This window comes from Macaca thibetana, chromosome 2 (genome assembly GCF_024542745.1).
Source record: "Macaca thibetana thibetana isolate TM-01 chromosome 2, ASM2454274v1, whole genome shotgun sequence".
Classification (NCBI taxonomy): Eukaryota; Metazoa; Chordata; class Mammalia; order Primates; family Cercopithecidae; genus Macaca; species Macaca thibetana.
The window spans coordinates 166,780,433-166,804,355 of NC_065579.1; the positions used below are offsets into that span (position 1 = coordinate 166,780,433).

General features: G+C 37.5%; 1 protein-coding gene across 15 annotated transcripts in view; it reads right to left on the reverse strand.

Annotated features, from left to right (window-relative positions):
• Positions 1–23,923, reverse strand: part of BBX (BBX high mobility group box domain containing) — a 273,907-nt gene that overhangs the window by 195,974 nt on the left and 54,010 nt on the right. Inside the window, exon 1 of one of the 15 annotated variants that reach the window (XM_050781990.1) lies at positions 5,265–5,657. The exons of 13 other annotated variants lie outside the window; for them this stretch is intronic. The gene's annotated coding sequence lies outside the window, so the exon portion shown is untranslated. Of the gene's footprint in view, positions 1–5,264; positions 5,658–23,923 lie in introns of those variants that run through there. One more of the 15 variants, XM_050781988.1, reaches the window with a different exon arrangement.

A 23,923-nucleotide genomic window follows, 5' to 3' on the forward strand; every position in this document is an offset into this window, starting at 1 on the left:
ATTCAGTTTCGATGTATTATTTCCCTGTGTGGAATAACTGATCCACTGCTTTTTCCTCTTATGTTTCAAAAGGAAAAATGTAAATCCTGGCAATAAAGTGGGGGGAGGGGGAGGGGAGCCATGTAAGTATGGGGAAGGAGAGGCCTGATTTAAGCCGTTTATGTACTTGAAAAGGAACTAAGGGCTTGAGCTGACTTTGAGCTCCACATGAGTCAACAGTGTGACATGACTGCCAAAAAAACTAATGTAATCTTAGCCACCAATAACAGAAGTGGCATGTACAGAACCATGGAGTTACAGCTTTACTGTACCCTCTGCATCCTCTGCTGGGCCCCAGACATCTAGAATGATAGGCTCAGTCCTGAAAGTACCCTATTTAAGAGTGATAGTGACAAACCAGCAATTCCAGGAAGGGGAGTGACCAGAATAGGGAAGAACCTAGAAAACAAGTCCCGAAGACTGCAGGAAGTAGGACTATTTAGGCTGGGAAAGCTAAGTCTTGATGGAGAGATTATATTAAATATGTGATGAGCTGCTCAGTGACAGAAGAGTTCCGACCTAAGAGGACACAAACCAAAGCAGATACAAACAGTACCCAACACAGAACAGGCTGCGACAGCACTAGGTATGTTCAGGCAATGCAACTGTCAAGTCTGACTACACATTAGAAACACCTGGGAATAGTTTTAAAACTATCAATGCCCAGGCCCCATCCCCAAGCAATTAAATTAAGATCTCTCGGGAAAGGCCTGGGCAATGGGAGGAATTAAAAACTTCCCTGGGGATTCTAATATGCAGCTACATTTGAGAATGACCAAGGTAAAGACAGGCAATCCTTGGAGATAATATGGGTTCAGTTCCAGACCACCATAATAAAGCGAGTATCACAATAAGGCAAGTCACACCAACTTTTTGGTTTCCCAGTGCATACAAAAATTAGATTTACACGATACTGTACTATATTAAGTACGCAAATAATATTATTACAAAAAAAAAAAAAGAAGTATGTACTAAATTTTAAAATATCTTATATTTTAAAAATACTAGTGATCATCTGAGCTTTCAGCAAGTCATACTCTTTGCTGCTGAGGGGTCTTGCCTCCATGTTGATGGCTGCTGACAGATCAAGGTGGTGGTTGCCGAATGTCAGGGTGGCTGTGGCAATTTCTTAAAATAAGATGACAAGGAGGCCAGGTGCGGTGGTTCACACCTGTAATCCCAGCACCTTGGAAGGCCGAGGTGGGTGGATCACGAGGTCAGGAGATCAAGACCATCCTGGCCAACATGGTGAAACCCTATCTCTACTAAAATTACAAAAATTAGCCAGGCATGGTGGTATGCACCTGTAATCCTAGCTACTCAGGAGGCTGAGGCAGGACAATCACCTGAACCTGGGATGTGGAGGTTGCACTGAGCTGAGATCCCACCACTGCACTCCGGCCTGGGTGACAGAGCGAGACTCCATCTCAAAAAAATAAATAAATAAAAAATAAGGTAACAAGGAAATTTAATGCATTGACTCTTCCTTTCACAAAAGATAGATCTGTATGTACCAGGAGATGTGGTTTGATAGCATTTTACACACTGTTTTCAAAACTGGAATCAGGCTGGGCACGGTGGCTCATGCCTATAATCCCAGCACTTTAGGAGGCTGAGGCGGGCGGATCACAATGTCAAGAGATCGAGACCATCCTGGCTAACAGGGTGAAACCCCGTCTCTACTAAAAATACAAAAAAATTAGCCGGGTGTGGTGGCGGGCACCTGTAGTCCTAGCTACTCGGGAGGCTGAGGCAGGAGAATGGCATGAACCTGGGAGGCAGAGATTGCAGTGAGCCGAGATCTCGCCACTGCACTCCAGCCTGGGCGATAGAGCAAGACTCCATTTCAAAAAACAAAAACAAGAAAACTGCAATCAATCCTCTTAAACCCCACCACTGCTTTATCAACGAAGTTTACATAAAGGTCTAAATCTTTTGTTGTCATTTCAACAATGTTCACAGCATCTTTATTAGAAGTAGATTCCATCTCAAAAACCAGTTTATTTGTTCATCCACAAGAAGCAACTCCTCCTCATCTGTTCAAGTATCCATTGTAACACTAGAGCAATTCAGTCATATATTCAGGCTCCACTTCTAATTTCAGTTTTCCTGCTATTTCTACCACTTCTACAGTTATCCTTTCCACTGATAGCTTGAATCCCTCAATGTCATCCATGAGAGGTAGAATCAACTTCTTCCAAACTCCTGTTAATGTTGATATTTTCACCTCCTCCCAATGAATCACCAATATGTATTTTTTGAGACAAGGTCTCACTATGTTGCCCAGGCTGATGGTCTCAAACTCCTGGGCTCAAGTGATCCTCCTGCCTTGGCCTCCCAAGTGCTGAGATTATAGGTGTGAGCCACCATGTCTGGCCAAATCACCAATATTCTTAATGGCATTGAGAATGGTGAATCTTTCCAGAAGGTCTTCAATGACTATGCCCAGATCCATCAGAGCAATCACTATAATCACTATTTATGGCAGCTGTAGCCTTCTGAAATGTATTTCTTAAATAATAAGACTTCGAAGTCAAAATTACTACATGATCCATGGGCTACAGAATGAATGCTGTGTTAGCAAGCATGAAAACAACATTAATCTCCTTGTACACCTCCATCAGAGCTCTTGTGTGACTAGGTACATAGTCAATGAGCAGTAACATTTTGAAAGGAATCATTTTTTCTGAGCAGTAGGTCTCAACAGTGGGCTTAAAATATTCAGTAAACCCTGCTGTGAACATACGTGCTGTCATCCAAGCTTGGCTGTTGCACTGATAAAGCTCAATCAAAACAGATTTAGCAGAATCCTTAAGGGTCCTGGTATTTTTGGAATGGTAAATGAGCAATGGCTTTATCTTATAAAATCACCAGCTGCATTAGCTGAGAGTCAGCCTGTCCTTTGAAGCTCTTTGAAGCTAAGCATTGACTTCTCTCTAGCTATGAAAATCCTATATAGCATCTTCCTCCAACCGAAGGCTATTTTGTCCACATTGAAAATATGTTGTTTAGTGTAGCTGCTTTCATCAATAGTCTTAGCTCCATCTTCTGGATAACTTGCTGTAGCTTCTCCATCAGCACTTGCTGCTTCCCCTTGTACTTTTATGTTATAGAGACAGTTTCTTTCCTTAAACCTCATGAACCAACCTCTGTCAGCTTCAAACTTTTCTTCTGCAGCTTTTTCATCTCTCTCAGGCTTCAGAGGATTGAAGAGAATTAGGGCCTTGCTCCGGATTAGTCTTTGGCTTAAGGGAGTGTTGTGGCTGGTTTGATCTATCCAGACCAAACTTTCTCCGTATCAACAATAAGACTGTTGCTTTCTTATCATTGTGTGTTCACTGGAGTAGTACTTTTAAGTTTCTTCAAGAACTTTTCCTTCGCATTCACAACTTGGCTAGCTGCTAGTGTAAGAGGCCTACCTTTTCGCCTCTCTCACCTTTCAACATGCCTTCCTCAATAAGCTTAATCATTTCTAGCTTTTCATTTAAAGTGGGAAACATGAGACCCTTTCACTTCAAAACTTAAAGGCCACTACAGGGTAATTGATTGGCCTAATTTCAATATTGTTGTGTCTGAGACAATTGGGAGGCCTGAGGGAGAAAAATGGGAACGGCCAGTGAATGGAGCAATCAGAACACACAACTTTTACCAATTCAGTTTGCAGTTTTGTATGGGTGCAGTTCGTGGTGCCCCAAAACAATTACAATAGTAACAACAAAGATCACTCGTCACAGATCACCATAGCAGATATGGTAATAATGAAAATATCTGAAACGTTACAAGAATGACCAAAATTTAACACAGAAACAGGAAGCGAGGGCATATCGCTGGGAAAACGGTGCTGATAGACTTGACACAGGGTTGCCACAGATCTTCAATTTGTAAAAAAAAATACAGTATCTGTGATGTGCAATAAAGTGAAGCACAGTAAAGCGAGGTACACATGGACAGTCAGGATGGTCACTTGTCTCTCTGTGGGGTAGAGGTGAGTCCTCCTCAGAGGCCTGTATTAGGTTTACTTCCCAGATTTCTTCTTCTCTAGAACTTCTAATATTTTTAACTTGTTAAGCCCAACATTATCCTCTATGATCATGAAGATTAACTCCTTTTTATAAATACTTGAAAAGACACGAAATTTAAATGGTGCACTCTCAAGAATTTATAATAGCTTGGGTTATAACAGCCAGCGTATTCTATTCATGAATAAAAGGTTTCAAAGATTTAAGCACTACTGTCTTTGTGGAAAAGAACAGTGCCAGCACCTTTGTATGTAAATTAATTTAAACAATTTAATTTTCCAAGTTTTGTAAAATAAATTTAAAACATACTAACATTCAAATGTTCTCCAGTATCTTCCATGATAAAACAATTGAAATCAAGTAGAAATTACTTTGTAGTTTGAATGGTCTCTACTACCAGTAGCACATCTAATGTACATGATAAAATGTTATATATTTTTCTACTTTAAACATTTCTAAAACTTTCTATAACAGAACAATCTGGCTTTTTAGTAACGAATATACAGTTCTCCATGCTTCCTTAGGTGTTGGTTAGATTCTTGTTCTTAATACTTTTCTCTGACTACTGAAAAAAAACATTTATAAAGATTTCTTAATTTCCTTTGAAAATATACATGTGTGTGTGTTCAAAAGGCTTCTGGCCTTAATATAGGTCAGGCATCAATGGTTATAGGCTATGCTTCTAAATTTTAGTGGCCCCTCCAGATTTTTCCACTTAGATGTAACACACACCCTCTAAAAACTTTAAAACTTTCACTTTAGATTACAATAAATCATCACCCACTTCCTTTTACTTTTGCCATCTGTCAGTGCAAAAAGCTCCTAATGAATCTGAAGCTTCTTCTAGGCTACTCGGAGTCTCTCTCATTAATCTTTGTCATGTGGTTCATAAATAATGAGAGATATATTAAAAATCATCATCTTGTTTACAGACAACCGCCACCAAAAGAGCCTGGAATAACACCGTGGATTTGACTAGATGTTTTCAGCCTGAACGAGCATTTCAGGAGTCCTGATGTGGGAACGAAGCATATATTTAACCTTTTTTACCATTAAGCTGGTTAACTGTGCTATGTTTCAAATAAGGATTACCCTTTCCATATCAAAACACTAGCTAGAATTACGACCTTACAGCCATCTAAGCAGTTGCTGGACGGGCAGTTTGCTCCACAGCCAACAGTCACCTTTCCATTTTCAAGCACATACCTCTCACAGAAATGTTTTCAGTGCGGCAGTCTACAGAGCTGGTTATAACACCGGCACGATGTGACAACAAAATTCAAGATGATTTTGCTCTTTCAGCCTGCCCCCCTCTGTTTTTTTTAAATTCCTTCCTCCTCCTTCATCCCCCAAAGGAAACCAAACCAACAATACTTCCACAAAACCAGCCTCAGAGTTACGAATATAATTCTTTCAGTGAAAGCAGACCAGCTTTATAGGGGAACAGCTTTCATGAGAAGCAGGAAGCTGATCTGAGCAGCAGAGAGCAGGGATGGGGCGGAGCAGAAAGGAACTGAGCTGGGGGAGAGAGCGAAGCACAGACAGTCCTGGCTGCTTCTAGTTACTTATTGACAGTTTCATCTAATAGCACAGATTTATAAACAGGGTGAGCATCCATCCTGCCATACCTTTCCTTCCTTTTACGAATCTCTGTCAATCTGGTAAACTACTACACAGGGGAAAGTAAGGCCTTACAGCCCCGCCAGAGCCCAGTTGCAGGGAAATGATGTAAGCTTCCCACCTCCCACCAGCCCCCGCTCTGCCAATCCACCTCTACTCTGACCTGTTAATATCCCCTTCCTCCCCCAGGGCCACTGCCTGGGGCCAGAGGGCCCCAGGCTTGCCTAGCTGTGTCCTGTTGTGGGGCAGAAAGTATCTGCCAGGGGGTAAGCAGTATTTTTGTTTTGAGAAAGTCTTCAATGAGAAAGTAAATGATTTTCTATTTAAAAAATAATGCTGAATCACCAAAAGCTAATCAGCCCTCAAGAGAAATAGTATTAAATAGGATTGAGGTGAGGAATGCAATTTAGCAAAAGGCAGCAGAAGGTGTGATGTAACAAAGGTTATAATACTGGGAGTTAAGGGACATAGGTTCTACTTTTTCCCTACCACCTATGTGACTTCAGACAATTGGCGTAACCTCTCTAGTTTCATTTTCTGTAAAACTAAAGAATTAATATAAATTATATCTGCAGTCTCTTGTACTATTGTAATTTTACAAACTGACACTCAAAATAAATAAGCCAGGAGGCAGAAAGTAATCTTACTGTGGTCAATTGTTTGTTGTTTACTCAAAATTGCAAGCAGTTCCCTATATTAAGCTATTTTAGATATGCTTTGCCAAAGTACTAGTCAATGCGAGTAAGACTAGCGCAAGCTATAAAAGGGGCTAAGTTACAGGTAGTTCAAGTGTTAATCCTGATCTGGAAAACTTACAGAGAATTAGGATTGCAAAGACTCATGCTCAGGAAAAGACAATTTATAAACAGATGCATAGACACAATCAGGACCAAAGATCTAAGACATTACCCTAGACAGCATAAACAATTTACCTTGGCCAGCAGTGTTCTAAGTTTAAGGGACATATACACACACACAGCCTAGAAATTCTTATTAACAAATTAAGATGCCAAAATACAGCAATGAGTATCACAAAAGTCTTCAAACTCGGATAAGTGAACTTCTGGAAGCATATGATTTTCCAAAGGATACGCAGGCACACAGGTAGTAAATCAATTTCCATGTCAGCTTTTCCAAGTACCCTCTCCTAAAACTGAGCTGTCTGAGAATGCTCCAGGGGAACAGATTCCCCTATCTTACCTTCCCTTTCCCAAACCCCTCAGTCTCCCATTTTACAAAATCAAGGCACACAGCTCACCCATCATCAGCCTCTCACTCTGGGGCATTGTTTGGGGTAGCGGACCCAAAAAAAAAAAAAAAAGAATACCTCTGGCCAGGACACAAGGGGACAATAAGAAATACTGTTGGTGAAAAAGTGAATGGCCCTAATCAATCACTCTTCTTTTGCAACTCAGGTGGCTTTGCCAGTCTTTGTTTAGAATAAAACTGGAGAAGGGACCTAATTGAGTTGTCAGCTGATAAATCACTAAATCATTAAAAATAATTTTAAATGATAAATCATTGAAAGAAATGAGTAACACTGCTATATAAGTACTCTCATTCTCTTCAACTTACGTAAACAAAATTTCAGAGTGTATATAGTAAAAAAGAATGAAAAATATGCTGAACTCTTTCCCCAATAATATTCATATATTAATTATGAATTAATTAGAAGAAAAACACCAATGATGCATAAAGACATAAATTTCTAGGAAAATTGTATTTTTATCTCTAATATTTTTCAAAGATTTGCAATTTACATGTGTATTTTGACCTACTGTGTTCTAATCATCACTCTAATGATACTTTAAAAAAAAAAAATCACCAGGAGCCGTATGGTCACAGAAAATTAACTTTTTTATCCAGAAATATGATAGGGTAATCAATAATAGATTTTTAAACATAACTATACATAAAGATAAAATGTGGAAAGAGTTTCAATTAACACAAAAATTTCACATAAAGAGTAGCTCATAAGTGGATAACAGAAAGTATTATAAAGTTATAGGCTTTGCTTAAGAAAAATATATTTAAGAATACAGCAATTTTACTCAGAAATGCCAATATTTACAATACAATGGCAATTACACCATTAGCAAATGATTTAGACTTACGATGAAAAACTTCAAATGTCAATAAAGTAATCCATAGTTTTCAAAATTCTTTTACTGGAGTAAAAGTGTTTAAAGGCCACTGTACTGGTTTACTTTTCATCTATTCCACAACACAAAACACCTTTCAAGTGTCACTACAGAGTGAAAAAACTAACAAACAAACCAAAGAAAACAGCAATTTAGACCCTCAGGAAATGAGCCACTTTGATCAACTAAGTGTTCCAGATATTTGTGGTTATACTCGTTGAGTACCAAACAGTTTTGTTTTCTAATTTTAAACTAATCTAGATGAAAATGTTGTCAAAATGGGGAACTCTTTCCCAAGACGGACCACATTAACACGATTTAACCTTTATTAGTGTTTCCCAGGCAATGACCAGTAACATTAATCCCACTGAGCACTCACACATAATGCCCCCAAGACCCAGGAGGCTGCTCTGGTCTGGTTCTCTGCATCTCTGCCAGGAAATTGCAAGGTGTGGAATCTTATGAGCTGGGTTCAATTCCTGGCTTAGCTTATCTCACATAAGCTGCTAGCCCCTGAGAGAGGCACTGAAATTCTCTGGGTCCCAACTTTCTTCCCCATAAAAAGTTGTTAATACCATTACTTTCTTAAACTATCTCACAAAACTGACATGAGTGCAAAGATGTGAATACACTTTTTAGTTAAAGATTCCATATCAAGAAAACTTACTATGTTATGGATATTTTCCCCCTTTTGGTAAGGCTCCTCCTATCACTTCTCAACACTGAATGACTGCATGAAGTCCCTACCCCGGTTCCTGCCCCCAACCTCTGCATTCTAACTGCAGTAGGCATGGAAATCAGCCAAAAAAATTAATTAGATCTGTTTAATTCTAATAAAAATAGATTGAGTAAGAGATGAGTGTGCTGTCTATAAAATACAGCTGACTCTTAAACAACATAGGTTTAAACTATGTGATTCCACTTATGCACAGATTCTTTTCAAAAAAATATATTGGAAAACTATTTGGAGATTTGCGACAATTTGTGAAAACTCACAGACGAACTGCAAAGCCTAGAAATATCAAAAAAATTACGACAAAATTAGGTATGTCACGAGTGCACAAAACATATGTAGATACTAGTCTAATTATATGTTAACCAACTATTTATGTTGCTGGTAAGGCTTCCAGTCAACAGTAGGCTATTTAAGTTTTGGCGGAATCAAAAGTTCCACACAGATTTTTGTGCAGGGGTCAGCATGTTAAACCCCGTGTTGTTCAAAAGTAAGCTTTACATGAAATTTGTGAAATTTATTTTTAGAGATCATATGCATTTTGGACCACTGATAGTGACTGCTGAGTAAGGTATAGAACAATTTAACTATACGTGTTCCATACAAAACTTCAGTCTGCTCTGACATAACAAAAGAGTCACAGAAAGGAGAGGCCTAATATATTTTTAATCTGTGATCCTCATTCATTTTAGCGTCAAATCCATCTCCCTCTCAACCACTCACACAAGTCCGTACTGCTATACTTTTATTAGTTATTTCCGCACTAAATGTTTTTGCTTATTAATGTGTTTGACAGTCTGAAGCTTCAGTTTCCAAGTTCTTGGTTCACCCTGTCTGAAACCTCAGGTTCATTCCCAGAAGCATGAAATAAACCTTTCACTTTCAAGAAGTAGCAAATAAAATTCAAGTAACATCAGAGGGGAGGTATTCTGTTTTTTAAAATGCCCATATGGTAAGCTAGGCCCCTTATTCTCTTCCATAAATTATTATAAGGTTACTATTATTATATTCTCACTCGATCCTCTCTGCAACTCTGCCATTATTCCCAGGTTAATGATTTGAATCTGAACCTCGTATGTATTTAAGTGACTTGCTCAAGGTCACAAAGGCAGCAGATGAAAGCCAAAACTAGAACTCAAGCCTCCAGATGGATGGTCCAGCCCAGTTCCCTAGTAAACATGCTTGCCCCACTGAAACAGTTCTGTTAGGATAAACACAGACTCTGCCGCAAGGAATGGCAGCAGCATTCCTGCTCTGTTCTATGATTCCCGTGGGGCATCGAGTTTTAAAGAGCAAACATTCTGGAGTGACACGGATGTGGGTTTGAATACAGACAACGTAACTGTGAGCAAATTATTTAACTTTTCTAAGTCTCAATTTCCTCATCTGTAAAAGGTAATAACAGCAACTTTGAGGGATCAAAAAAGACAGTATCCTTAGTACATGCCAGTTAGCAACTTGAGTTTACCAAATAATAATTTTTTTTTCTTCAGGCAGGGGACAGTGGCAAAAATTTAAAAATAAGAACATAACATTTTAAAGCTATTATTATATGACATGTGTTAATTCATTTAAATCTCCCAACAGTCCTATGATGTGGTAAATACTATTCTTTTCATTCCTGTCTCACTGGTGAGGAAAGACTTTGTCTAGGAGAGGTAAGGCAATTCGCCTAGGGTCACAGAAATAAGAAATGAAAGAGCTAGCATTGAAGCTAAGCAGCCTGACTCTAGGGCTCGTAGTCAGAAATACGGCCTCTCTGGAAATGATATAATTACAGCACTGCCTTTATTCCCACCACCACCACCATCATTGTCATCTCTGCTGCCATCACCGACCCTGTCTATAGTTAGGCTAGAGGGGCTAGGTCTATGAAGCACCCCAGTGGTGATGAGACATAAAGAGACGAGAACTTGACTAAGTGAGACTGACAGGAGTAAGGGCTTCAGGGAAGAAGTCACCAAAGAAGCTGGTCCCCGGAAAAGAATAATGTGCAGCGGAATGGACGAACTAAATGGAGGCCTGCAACTGTGAACATGAAAAAATATCAGCTACTTGAAACGGGGAGGAAAGGGAAACAGCTCAAGAAAGATGAATTTGCATATAAAAAAATTTATCCGATGCCTAAAATAATACTAAAAGAAAAATAGCAAATACCTGGTCTGTGATACAACTTGGGGTCTAATCCTTGTCTATTAACTAACTGCTATCTGACTCTAAGAGAAAAATGCGATCATTTTAATCACCCCTCATTGACGACCTGATACAAGCACAAAGAAAAGCATTTGCCTCTGAAATATCAGAGCCCAGCAAAACCTCCCTCTCAACCACTGAACTGCAATTCTATTTCTACGGCAAATCTTAAATCATATGTGCATGCAATGTTATTTCTGGGTTCCTCTGAATAACTGTGTTTTGGGCCTTTAATCCACATTACTTTCCTCTACAACTTCTGTCTAAAACTAAAGCCTGTTTTTTTTGTTTTTGTTTTTGTTTTTTGGCGGGAGGGTTGTTTGTTTGTTTTGTTTTGTTTTCCACTTACAGGGACTGAGGGAAATCACCGTTTGCCCACTTCCTTTGGGCAGAAATAGGTTGCATCCTATGTACTTCCAAACACTCTGCATACCCACTTAGGGAGCAGATGACTCCCATCTGTGACTATAGATCTGGTTTCCCCAATATCCTCTACGATCCCCCAGAAGACCCATGTCTTGTTCATCTCTACAACCGCGGCACCTAGTATGCTGTGCTGCACTCAATAAATGTTGGAAGAAAAACTATTTGAAAGTTTTCAAGTCTGTTTTCTGAATTCTTCAAGGTTTCCGTTGCCACTCTGGAAGTCTATCTCCTTAGACAGTAATAATCTTGGATCACCAAAATTGATTAGGATTTAGTGGATGAGTGATTACTCTGGCATGGCACTTGGTTGGGAAAATAAAAAGGAAGCTTCCCTTGGGTTGATGTTTCAGTATCCATTTTGGTGAACAAACAGTCAGTATTCAGTTTTCAAACAAAAGATATGCCTTAGGGTCATGATCACTTAAAATTTATTACCTAGCTCAAAGGGCTTTGTTTATCCCATAATATCTAGCAAAGTGCCTAGCACAAGGTCAGTGTCAGATAAACACTTTTATATTGGTTGATTAATTGACTGTTGCTATTAGAACTGCCACAGGCCAAATGCAGACAATCCTTGAACTCCCAACGAGGGTGTTAAGAGATTTAGCAAAACACCAGTAAGACTTTAAGATCAGATAATTTGCTTTTTAGCAGTGCAAAGTTTAAATTATACATACTCAGAGACAATTTTGAAAACCTTAAAAAAAATCATAGTTCTTTATTTCTGTATAGGGTCCTTGAAAAACATAGAGCTAAACGAGCATTTGACCTTGATCTAAAAAAACCACTCTCCCACAAGATAAGCTGCACAACTTAACAGAAACTGTTGGCCCTTAAGACATGTGTGGAGTTGGGAGGTTCAGGATCAAGGATCACTTATTATAATATTCCCGAAACTCCCCAAATTCTATTACTATTTTGATGAATCTAAATATATTTATTTGAAACATCTGAAAAAGTTACCTCGGCATTCCTAAATATTACAAGTGCCCCTTTTATCAGTAAAACATGACCTCATACATACTGGTAAACACAGCAATATCAATACATAAATACATTTTAAATTTAAACTTTAGGTTCTATGTAAAAATCTATTTTTAAAAGTTTCACATTTCCCTAAAATGTCCTTGTATTACTGGACTCCAATAGACGTTTAAGATTGAGCATTCTGTTCAATACTAAGGCTGCTAAAATCGGTAATCTCACAAAGAACATACAGTCATCTTAATATACCTTTTTTTTTTTTTTTTTTTTTGAGGCAGGGTCTCGTTCTATCACCTAGACTGGAGTGCACTGGTGCAATCTCGGCTCACTGCAAACCTTCACACCCCAGGCTCAAGTGTCAATCCTCCCACCTGAGTAGCTGGAACCACACGTGCACACCACCAAATCCGGCTATTTAAAACACCATTTTGAACCCAAAACATTAAGAAAAATAAAGGAACAGTAAGTAGATTACATTTTGTAAACAGACAAGCTTACAAGTTTTCCTGGATATGAAAGTCACACTAAACTGGGAGACAATTAACTTCTTGATGGGGTTAATCTCTAATATGAAATCACAGTCATAGCTAACTAGAAATTATATATACAATGCCAAAAATATTCAAAAATAACAATTTTCGCACCATAAGGATTACAAAGGCTAACCAGCATAAAGACACTGGCAAGTTTCAGAATCTCCTCACCACGTAATTTCAAATATCTTCCCTTTACTTCCACGAAATTGTACTAAGAACATTTCAATCACCTATAATACTCTGCCTCAAGAAAACATTTCAGTGTGGGGTTTGGACCTTCCTTTTAAAAGTGTTTAGTAGATGTAACATTTACTGGCTGGGCAGCTCATGCCTATAATACCAGCACTCGGGAGGCCAAGGTGGGAGGACTGCTTAAGCCCAGGAGTTCAAGACCCGCCTGGGCAACAAAGCAAGACTTCATCTGTACAAAAAATACAAAAATTAGCCAGGCATACTCGTGCATGCCTGTGGTCCTAGCTACTCGGGAGGGTGAGGCAGGAGGATCACTTGAGCCAGGGAGATTGAGGCTGCAGTGAGCCCTGATAGCGTGACCGTACTCTAGCATGAGTCAGAGTGAGACGTGTCTCAAAAAATAAAATAAAATAACACAACATAAATATCTCCCCCTTTCCTTTTTAACCTCTTTTAGCAGTTTACTGACTGTTTATAGATCTTAAACCAAGTCTTTATAAGCTTTTTTTAATGGACTTACATTCCTCCCCTGAATTCTCCAACCATGCTTTTGACCCATTTTACTCTTAGTTTGTAAGTTTTATAACTTTCTTCACTGTCCTATGAAAAATGAAGAATGTTAAGGAGCTTATTGGAAAACTAAGTTTGCTTTTTTCTTCAGATGGGCATTACAGTTAAAAAAAAATCCTTAAAAAGGTCTTCTTTAGAACTGAAAGCACCAATAAGAGATATTGACCTTGAAAAAGAATGATGTGTTTCTCTGCTTAATATATTATTCTATACATGCTTTATATATTATTCTATACTTAAGACTGGGGGAAAAAGAAATCTATCCAGAATGGCATTAACCTTTAGGAAATTGGCCAAATTGCAAGGGTGGGTAATGCCTGGAAGCTGGAGGTATTTCAAGTTGTGTTAGGGAAGCAAAGTCATGAAAGGTCAGTAACTAAGTTTCCGGCAATACTGCAGCAGGCAAACTGACTTTGCAGCAGGCAAACTGACTTCCACTGGGACCACCTGCAACTTGTGCTGCCACTGTTGAGTGGAACCCTGACTCCATACTCCAAAGCAGCTTAATTCCTACTATCTGTCCCCAACCCAAGTGCTGGGCACAGCTCACTGCTATAGCTGTTGAAAATGGAGTACGTAACAAGTAAATAAGCTCCAAGATGTAACAGAGAGGAACAAGCAGCCCAACTCACTGAAAGAAAAGGGACCGATCTATGTAGGTAGGAGGTGCTCTGATGGTGCTCAAACTTTAAAGCAATTTAAAGAAATAAGAGAGGAATGGGTAAAATAAGAGAAGTGGAGACTCAGAAAACTGATGTGAGATAGATGTGCATAGTTCTCACTCATACATGGGAGCTAAACAAGATCTTACAGAGGTAGAGAGTAGAACAGTAGATACCAGAGACTGAGAAGGGTAGGCAAGTGGAAGAGAGGTTGATTAATGGGTACAAAACTACATTTTAGAAGGAGTAAGTTCTAGGGTTCGCAAGCACAGTAGGGTGACTATACTTATCAACAGTTTACTGTGTATTTCAAAATACATAGAAGATTTGCAATGTTCTTTACACAAAGAAATGATAAATGTTTGAGGTGATATCCCAACTATGCTGATTTGATCATTACACACTGTATGGATGCATCGAAATATTACAAATACCCCATAAATATGTACAATTACTACATATCAATAAAAAATAGATGCACATATATAAATACATATAAATTTCTGCTTAACCATGTTAAAAAAATGCACATAGGTAATAATTTTATAAAATCTTTATACTTAAAGTGGTACAACCCTACCGACAAAGGTCCCACACAATGATCATTTATAAAAATATTTTCAGAGATGTTTATAAAAGTTCACTTTAAGGGAAATACTTCATATTTGAAACTGTAAAACTATGTTACACATGTGATGCCACATATTCTTGGGGTAAAAAAAATGAAAGACTTAAGATCTATAAAAAAATGGAAGTACCATATTAGACCCTAAAATGATAGAAAGCAATAAAATAAAAACATAAACAACTAATCAGAATTCATAGAGCATGAAATCTCTAGCCAACTATGAAAATCACACTTTAAAACAAATTTTGTTTTGCTAGATCTTGCTCTTTCTCTAAATACATCTGTGTGACTTTTTTGTGATTAAGAAGGCCAAAATACTCAAAACAGGCATGGAAAAATTCGGAGCTTTTTCTGTACTTGAGTAATAGTCAGGTTTAACTGCCCTCTGGTATCTTCCCAGAGACAATGAAGAGTCTGATTTCGCTTCTGAAACTGAAAAAGAACTCTGTGGCACTGCTCAAAAACCAAGTCAAGACTTGGGCTTTCATGCTTCCTTTGGTGGAACTTCTTCAAACAGTGCCAACTACAATCATTTGATCACTTAAACCGGTGCTGCTAAGTTGAAAGGAGTGGTCATTTCTTTGCTGTATTTTTATTTTCAAGGAACCATCTGGACGACCAAATAACTTGATCAAAAAGGTAATTTGGAAGCAAGGGAAAGACTACTGGATTAGAAAGCAAAAACAGAAAAAGAGTTCAGAATTAGGATTAAACTGCTTAGACTTTAACTGTCCACTAATCATTTTCTTCTAATAGCTTTGTTTTCTCAGCTCTTTTATAAACTTTTGGAGGGTAAAGAACCAAATACACTTATTTATCGACCTTTGTAAGAACTTAAGATGATGGTCAAATAGTAGATGTTCAAAAGATATTTCCTCACTGAGTGTTATTAACAAGCTCAAGTAATACAATGAAACGGTTCCTCAATTTTTCCTCCACTAAAGTTAAGTTCACGTTAAAAAATGGGAGAACAGCATAAAATGATACCCAAAGATTCTAATGTGGTATGTAAAAAAGGTCAAATGGAAGGTTCATGGGGCAGGTTAAATGACAGAAATCTAAGTAGGTGTTACATATCCCCATTAATTTTGATAACACAGATGGTCTCTGGAGACATCATTTATGGTATTTCTCACCTAACTTGGGAGATTTAACTTCTTATATTCATGGGTGTTGATTAGTAGACTAAATATGTAATTTTAAAATTAAATAAATATTGCCTATAATCACATCACTATTGATATTTTTGATTCCCAGTCTTTTTTCTTTATAACCCTGGCACATAAAGAGGCACACTGCCTTTAAATCATGTTATATGTTCAATTTTTACTCCCTTCTTTTTTATTCCATTATTTCGGTTTTAGGAAAAATAGCATAAGCATTTCCCCCATGTTACTAAAAACATCAATGAACAGAATCTTAATGGTCAAAGTAGGTATTTTTTAACTGGAAATGGGAAACTCAGGCACACAGGAGTTAAGCAGCTTAAACAAAGTTACCCAGTTTATAGGTGGCAAACTGGGATCTGAATCTTAACATATGTGATTCCATAACTCATGCTAGCAACCAAATTGCTTCTGTGAGTGCAAGTGTGCCACACCCCTCTCATCCTTCCACCTACATCTCATTCCAACACATTAGTTCCTGGCTTGTCTCCAGCATGAAACGGCTACTCAATCCAGGATGGCTTCCTTACTGATCCTCCTACCCACATCACTCCATTATTCCCTACTCCCTGCTCCAGGCCCCTGCTTACTTTGTGATCATGTTGTTCACACAGCCCTCAAAGTATCTGTCAGTCACTTCTTCCTTTCTCTACCTCCTCAAGGCCTAATCATCGTCTGAGACCTGGTTCATATGCCTCCCCTCCATAAAGCCTTAGCTAACCAAGCAGAACCTTCAGTCATTCAAATCATTTAATAATTACGCATTTAACACGTACTATGTATCAGATACTGCTCTAGGCGCTGGGATAGAAAAGAGAATAATAAAGCAAAAAAGACTTCTACCTTCATAAGAAGAACAGAAAACAGGTAAAAATATACAAAGATAATTCTGGTCAGTGATACGTATTGTTAAAAATCGTGATTCCTGTACTAGTTTTTGGCTGGCTTTCTGCCAACTTGCTGTAAAACTGTGAATTACTAAAGGTAGGGATTCCATCTTATGTCTAAAGCTTGGCACATAATAGGTACTTCAGCGATGAGTAAATGAATGCAAGTATAAATGAGAGGATGGATAGATGAATGAATAAATGGGTGGATTAAAGATAAACTATTTCATCTGTACGTTTTGCTTCCCCCAACTAGACTGTTAACTCCTACAAGAGCCTTGAGCCTACAAATCTCTGTTGGTCTGGCCTACCCAGTGAAGGTGAAAATGAATTCAAATGATTTCAGGTGAGGCACACATCTCCTGTTAAGTCACGATCCCGACTATTTGCTATGGTATTACTCAAGGCCCCATTCACATATTCATGCTTCCTGCCTGGCTCCTCTAAGCATCTGCCCCCAAACAGGATCTACTTTAGGACAGAAACCCAAAATTTAATAACTAACAGTAACCAGCAAATGGAAAAACTTTGTAACATATTCCCAACTAATTATTTAGGAATTGTGAGAACAGCAATTTCTAGAGCAGATTATCTAAAATTACAAGAAGATCCAAATCTTTCCAAAATGTAACTAAATTCTCAAAAGCTTACCAAAAGTAATTTCACTTTTTTTTTGTTTTTTGGAGACAGGGTCTCACTCTGTCCACCAGGCTAGAGTGTGGTGGCATTATCTGTGCTCACTGCAGTCTCTGCCTCCCAGGTTCAAGTGATTCTCCTGCCTCAGCCACCCAAGTAGCTAGGATTGCTGACATGAACCACCACAACCAGCTAATTGTTTTGTATGTTTAGTAGAGACGTTCTTTTAAAATATTAGTTTAATTTTAAAAAACATTCATAAGAAATGAGAGAATATATTTTTAAATGAAGCAAAATAAGATGGCAAAACTCTCAAAAGTGTGCAATCGTCCGGGTGCGGTGTCTTATGCCTATAATCCCAGCACTTTGGGAGGCCGAGGAAGATGGATCACCTGAGGTCAGGAGTTCGAGATCAGCCTGGCCAGCAGAGTGGAACTCCATCTCTACTGAAAATACAAAAATTATCTGGACATGGTGGCATGCGTCTGTAGTCCCACCTACTCGGGAGGCTGAGGCAGAAGAATCGCTTGAACCTGGGAGGCGGAGGTTGCAGTGAGCCAAGATCATGCCACTGCACTCTAGCCTGGGCAAAAAGAGTGAAACTCCATCCCCCCCAAAAAAAGTGTGGAATCACTTCCTTACAACATCACAATAATTACAGACTGTTATCAAGGACACTATTTCTCAAACTTGCTTAGCCTTGGTAACAAAAATAAATCCACAGACAACTCTGTGAACCAGCCCAAGGAAAACAGTCTTAACTGTTAAGCAATCATTTTAGGTAGGCATTTCATGGCCTCATAAACACAAAGGCAAACTTTATGATGAGAATCCAACAGCAATGCTCAGTTATAATCAAATTAATCAGGCAACCAAGAAGACATTCATTATTTCTTTTATATTTATCATCTAAATGAAACATTAAAATTCTTTTTAAATTCACATTAAAAATTCGGTGACCCCTGAGGATATGTCCATTACTTGACTCAAGTTTCAGAAATCCAGATCTAAAAAACACAATTAAAAATATCTCTCAAGAAATGAATATATATTTGTAGTACCAGAATATGTATGTACAACAAACTGCATACAAGTTCATTCGTGATTAAAATTCAAAAGTCTTAAATTTCTTTTTTTTTTTTTTTGAGATGGAGTCTTGCTCTGTCACCCATGCTGGAGTGCAGTGGTACAATCTCGGCTCACTGCAAGCTCCGCCTCCTGGGTTCATGGCCATTCTCCTGCCTCAGCCTCCCAAGTAGCTGGGACCTCAGGCATGCGCCACCACGCCCGGCTAATTTTTTGTATTTTTAGTAGAGATGGGGTTTCATCGTGTTAGCCAGGATGGTCTCGATCTCCAGACCTCGTGATCCACCCGCCTTGGCCTCCCAAAGAGCTGAGATTACAGGCATGAGTCACTGCACCCGGCCGCAGTCTTAAATTTCTTCATTTTAAATTTCTCTGCCATCAGCCACAGTTCTCTGGTAGACAAGTTAGTTAATAATATATAAATAACCTCTTTAGAATATCAGATTACTGTTAAGAGAATGATGTGGGTGAATTATCTTAGCCAAATAATCACCATCTATTTTTTTTTATTAACTTCAGATTTTGCATTGGCTTTTCTTAAAATGAGAATACTAAACATCAAATGAAAATATTTAACAACACAGTTATATGAAAGAACATCAGAAAACATATTTAAAACTAGTTTGTATTGTTCTTTCACAACAATATCCAAAAATTATAATGTGACCCTAACCAAGAGTAATAGTCAAGTGAAATCTGAAGTTTGGGAAACCTCTTAGTTTACAGGTCACTGACCTTTTTTCTGAAATAAATATAACGAAATATCTTATTTTCTTACATCCTCCTACTGTGTTTTTAACAACATAATTAAAATAAGTTCACTTTTTAGTTTAATTTTTACTTTAGTTCTCCAGAGAGTCAGATATATCACAAGTTTCCTATTCTGGGACTATTTCTCGTATTTTTTCAAGTAGTTATGCCAATTTAGCATCATTAGAGGTTATAAATTTTGATAAAACATTTTCCAAAAAACATAAAGACCACAGATAAAGAAATAGGATAGTATTTTTGGTATATTGAGTTAGGTAAGAGCCCCATAATGGCAGTGGGGAGGGGAGCTTCTTAGGAGCATTAGAATTATAGAAAATTGAACAATTAAAAGACTTTTTAATTGTACTTGCTTTCATATACAGTATAGACCATTCAAGAAGCTAAGCCTTCATTAGCTTCCAAAGTTATCTTTTTCTACTTGGGTATGAAGATACATCTTATTTATTTTAGTATAAATAGCCAGCCTACTATCAACTTCACCCCCACCATCCTATCTCTCGTCTCCGTTTCCAGGAAAAACTTTAAAAATATTTGTCAACATAACTATCACCTTTTTCTTCCTTCTCTCTCCTCAACCCACTGTTAGATGGCTCTGACCCTTCTCCATTCCTCCAGAACACCTCTCCACATCATTGCAATGGCCTACATATTGCTAAATGCAGTGGTGGGTTACCTCCTCACCTTATTGTTTCCTCCATGTGGATTACTGACTGGACATTCTCCTGGTTTCCCCCCTGCTTCCACGGCCAGTTCTCAACCCCAGTACGGTTCATGCCACTGAATTGGATCTCCAAGCCTTGTTCTTATATACTCACCTGCGCTTTTGTCTCTCAAAGGCCAGTAATTATTAAGATTTCAACTGAGGCCGGGGGCGGTGGCTCACGCCTGTAACCCTAGCACTTTGGAAGGATGAGGTGGGCGGATCATCAGAGATCAGGAGTTTGAGACCCGCCCAGCCAACATGGTGAAACCCTGTCTCTACTAAAACCACCGGGTGTAGTGGTGCATGCCTGTAATCCCAGCTACTCGGGAGGCTGAAGCAGGAGAACTGCTTGAACCAGGGAGGCAGAGGTTGCAGTGAGCTGAGATCACGCCACTGCACTCCAGCCTGGGCAACGAGAGTGAGACTCTGTCTCAAAAAAAAAAAAAAAAAGATTTCAACAGAAATATCACTTTTTAAAGAAGCCTTCCCCACCCCATACAGTTCTGATCAATTCTGCACCCATCATCCAATCCTCTTGGTATTCCATTCTTCTGCTGTTAAGAATTTATGACAATTTGAATTAAAATAATTGCATTATTAATAATTTGGTGTAGATTACCATCATTACAGTGTAAGGTTAGGGGCTATCATCCCCAGTGCCCACCACATAGTTTTCCAAACATGAAGATCTGAATGGACAAGTTTCACAAACTAAATTGACAACTACTATTTTTAATTCTAAAATGTCTGCAAAACTAAAGAAAAAACAGTATTGTTTCAATTTGATTCAGGTGTTAAAAACAAGCCAACTGCAAAGTTAGTTGAATTATGTCCAGAAGAACTAATAACATTAGAAATACTATGTATAAAGTATAATTTATCTTGAAGATTAAAATAACAAAATAATCCTACAAAAATAGTTCCAGAAATTAAAACTGAGGACTATTTTGCAGAATCATTAATCTGCTCAGGCTCATCAGAAACCAGGCTATAATGAAGAAAGCCATATACACAGTGGAATAAACATTTCTTCAGCCTGAAGTTGGTTAATGAGTACAAAAATAGGTGGAGGAATGCTTTCTAGTACTTGATAATACAGCAGAAAAATTACAGTTAACAATTTATTGTATATTTCAAAATGGTTAGAGGAGAAGAAAAGATAAATGTTCAAGGTGATAAATATTCCAATTATCCTGATTTATCATTATACACTATACACTTGTATCAAAATATCACATACACCTCCAAAGTATGTACAACTATGACATATCAATAAAAAATTAGATGCAAAAAAAACTACTCAGTCACTCACTTTGTTCCTAAAATAATAAATAAAGGCTCGATTACTCCAAAATCTATTATCTTGTGCTGTTGGTAATAAACAAGTAAATCATTTGTGTTCTGTTTCCTCACTTATAAGCAGTTGAGCAGTTGATCTGCAAGTTCCTTTCCAACCCTTTTGAAAGTTTAAGAGTTAATCAGAAAGTTCACTCTGAGACTCTTAACTACTCAAAATACCAAACAGTATAAGCCTTATAAAAACATTGAAGGTCCTCCGTATAGCCAAAACTTGATTTTACTGGTATCTGACAAGTCCCATATACTTAAAGTAGTTCTTTAAACTTCATATGTTGATTTTTATTTTGGTTATAGTTGCAATACTCCATAGGTGCTTTATTATCTAGCAGCAAATCATGTAACAAGGCTGCTAACAGCCTTGAGTCTAATGATACGAAAAAGAGAATATAAAAAAGTATTAAATCACAGGTCGTTCTCCAAAGAACAGCATCGTAGAGCGTTTATAGCGAAGCAAAGAGCACAGTACACCGCACAGCCCATACCTATACCTTTCTATTAGTCCTAACAGCAACAAAGATGATTTTGAGTTATCAAAAAAAGTAATATTATGTTTGTTCAATTCTATTTAGCAAAGCAGAAAAACAGATCATTATTGAAAGTTTAAATCTGACCGTTAAGTTAAAAACTTTTAAAACTAAATGTTCTGGAACTTAAACTCATAAGCATACTAACTTCCCACCATATTATATTCCCATCAATACAACATTAACACAGGAAATACTACTTTACTTATATGCCAACAGATTTAAGGTAGGATAATACTAGTGTGACAATAAGGAAAGAACTGTTCTCCACTCATGATTAAAAACGAACAAGCAAACTATAAAAACAGGGAGAATGTTCCCTCCTTTGTTGAAATTTGTCCCTGGGAACTGTCTTAAAATTACTATCAATAGTTTGACTTTGGGTGGCTATTGGTTTTCAATCAACTGACAGACTAGGACAATCTTTCAACCATAAAGATACAACTTCCATCTTTTTGTCAAAAAATCAGTTATTAAAAAATATTAGCTTTGTAAATATTGTATGAATACTGGGATAAAACTCAATCCAACGAGACTTAAAACAAAAATGTATTAAAAAAAAAAAAAGCTTCTACATATGCCATATGTGATACGTGTGCTAAAAATGTTTAAGGTAAAAACTGCACGATTTTTTTCCAAATATTTTCAAAAAATATAATATGATTTTGCTCAATATTTGCTACCTATAGAAAGTACTTTAACAATACTTCTACTAGGTAAATGTGAATGTTTTTAAAACAGACAGTTTGGCGAAATTTGGTGAAAATCGGATGCCCTAGCAAGCTAAGAAGAAATAACTGCTTCTGCCTAAAGTTTTGGGGGAAAACATTAAAAATAAAAAGTTAAAGAATCTAAAAAATACTGTGGCTCATATATATACATATTATACTCAAGTAAATACTTTACCAATATGCCACTACAGATGTAGTAATACTGTGTACAAATTGATAAAGGTAATCTAGATTCTAATTTTAAAAAAAAGCATTCTAATGGTAATGATAATAACATAATTCTTTTCTAAAAATGTCAGACAACTATTCCCTAGAGGACATAGTACATGATTAAGAATGAGATTTAACAAATTCTGTAAATTCTTCCCTGCTGCTGATAAATAAATTCTTCATGTAGAACTCAAATTCTTATCTTAAGTTCCTGTTTGCAAAGTAAAAGAAACAGCCAATTCAAGGACACTAATGACGGAGTATGGAGCAGTGTATAAAAACTGAACAATCAGCTGATGCCCAAAGCACAGAAGACCAACTACCAAATCACTAATTATAATTTGGCATATACTTATATTATCAAAGCTACTTTTTAAAAATCTATGCTTAATTCCACAATTTTTAGTTGTCTAGTACATGCAAAGTACTGCTAAGCCCCTAGAACAAAATATAGTCTCTTCACTTCAAACCTGGTAGGAACAAGATTCAAATGAAAGCTCACAGAAGGGGAATTTCTAAGTTTAAGAAACATAAAAGCGACTGGCCTGCATAACCAAAAAAAGATTCAAAGGAGATGGGAAAAGGCCATTTCCTTCCTAGGACACAGGGAAAACGTCTTAAATTTCTCTTTTATCCACCCTACACTGCCAACAAATGTGTAATAATAATATATTTAAGCGTATAATAATGAGTGTACTATTTTATAGAAGCTTAATAAGTAAAAACATGATCAAAGATATTTTAAGGGAAAACCATCAGCTTCAATATGAAAAACTAAAAGCTTGGTTTAAATTTGCTCCTAGTTAAATACAAGATTGTCTTTAAGCAAAACCCATTCAAGAATTCATTTATGAATAACAATTTAAAGATTACACTCAGACCAGACAGTAGGTAGATTGTAGGTCATCCATATTTTAACATTTGTTTGCATAATTACAGATGACTAACTAAAATCATGAAGTTTATTATCTCTTATTAAAAATATTGACTGCACTGGGTATCACGGTTCACACCTATAATGCCAGCACTTTAGCAGACTGAGGCGGGCGGATCACCCGAGGTCAGGAGTTCAAGACCAGCCTGGCCAACATGGTGAAACCTCGTCTC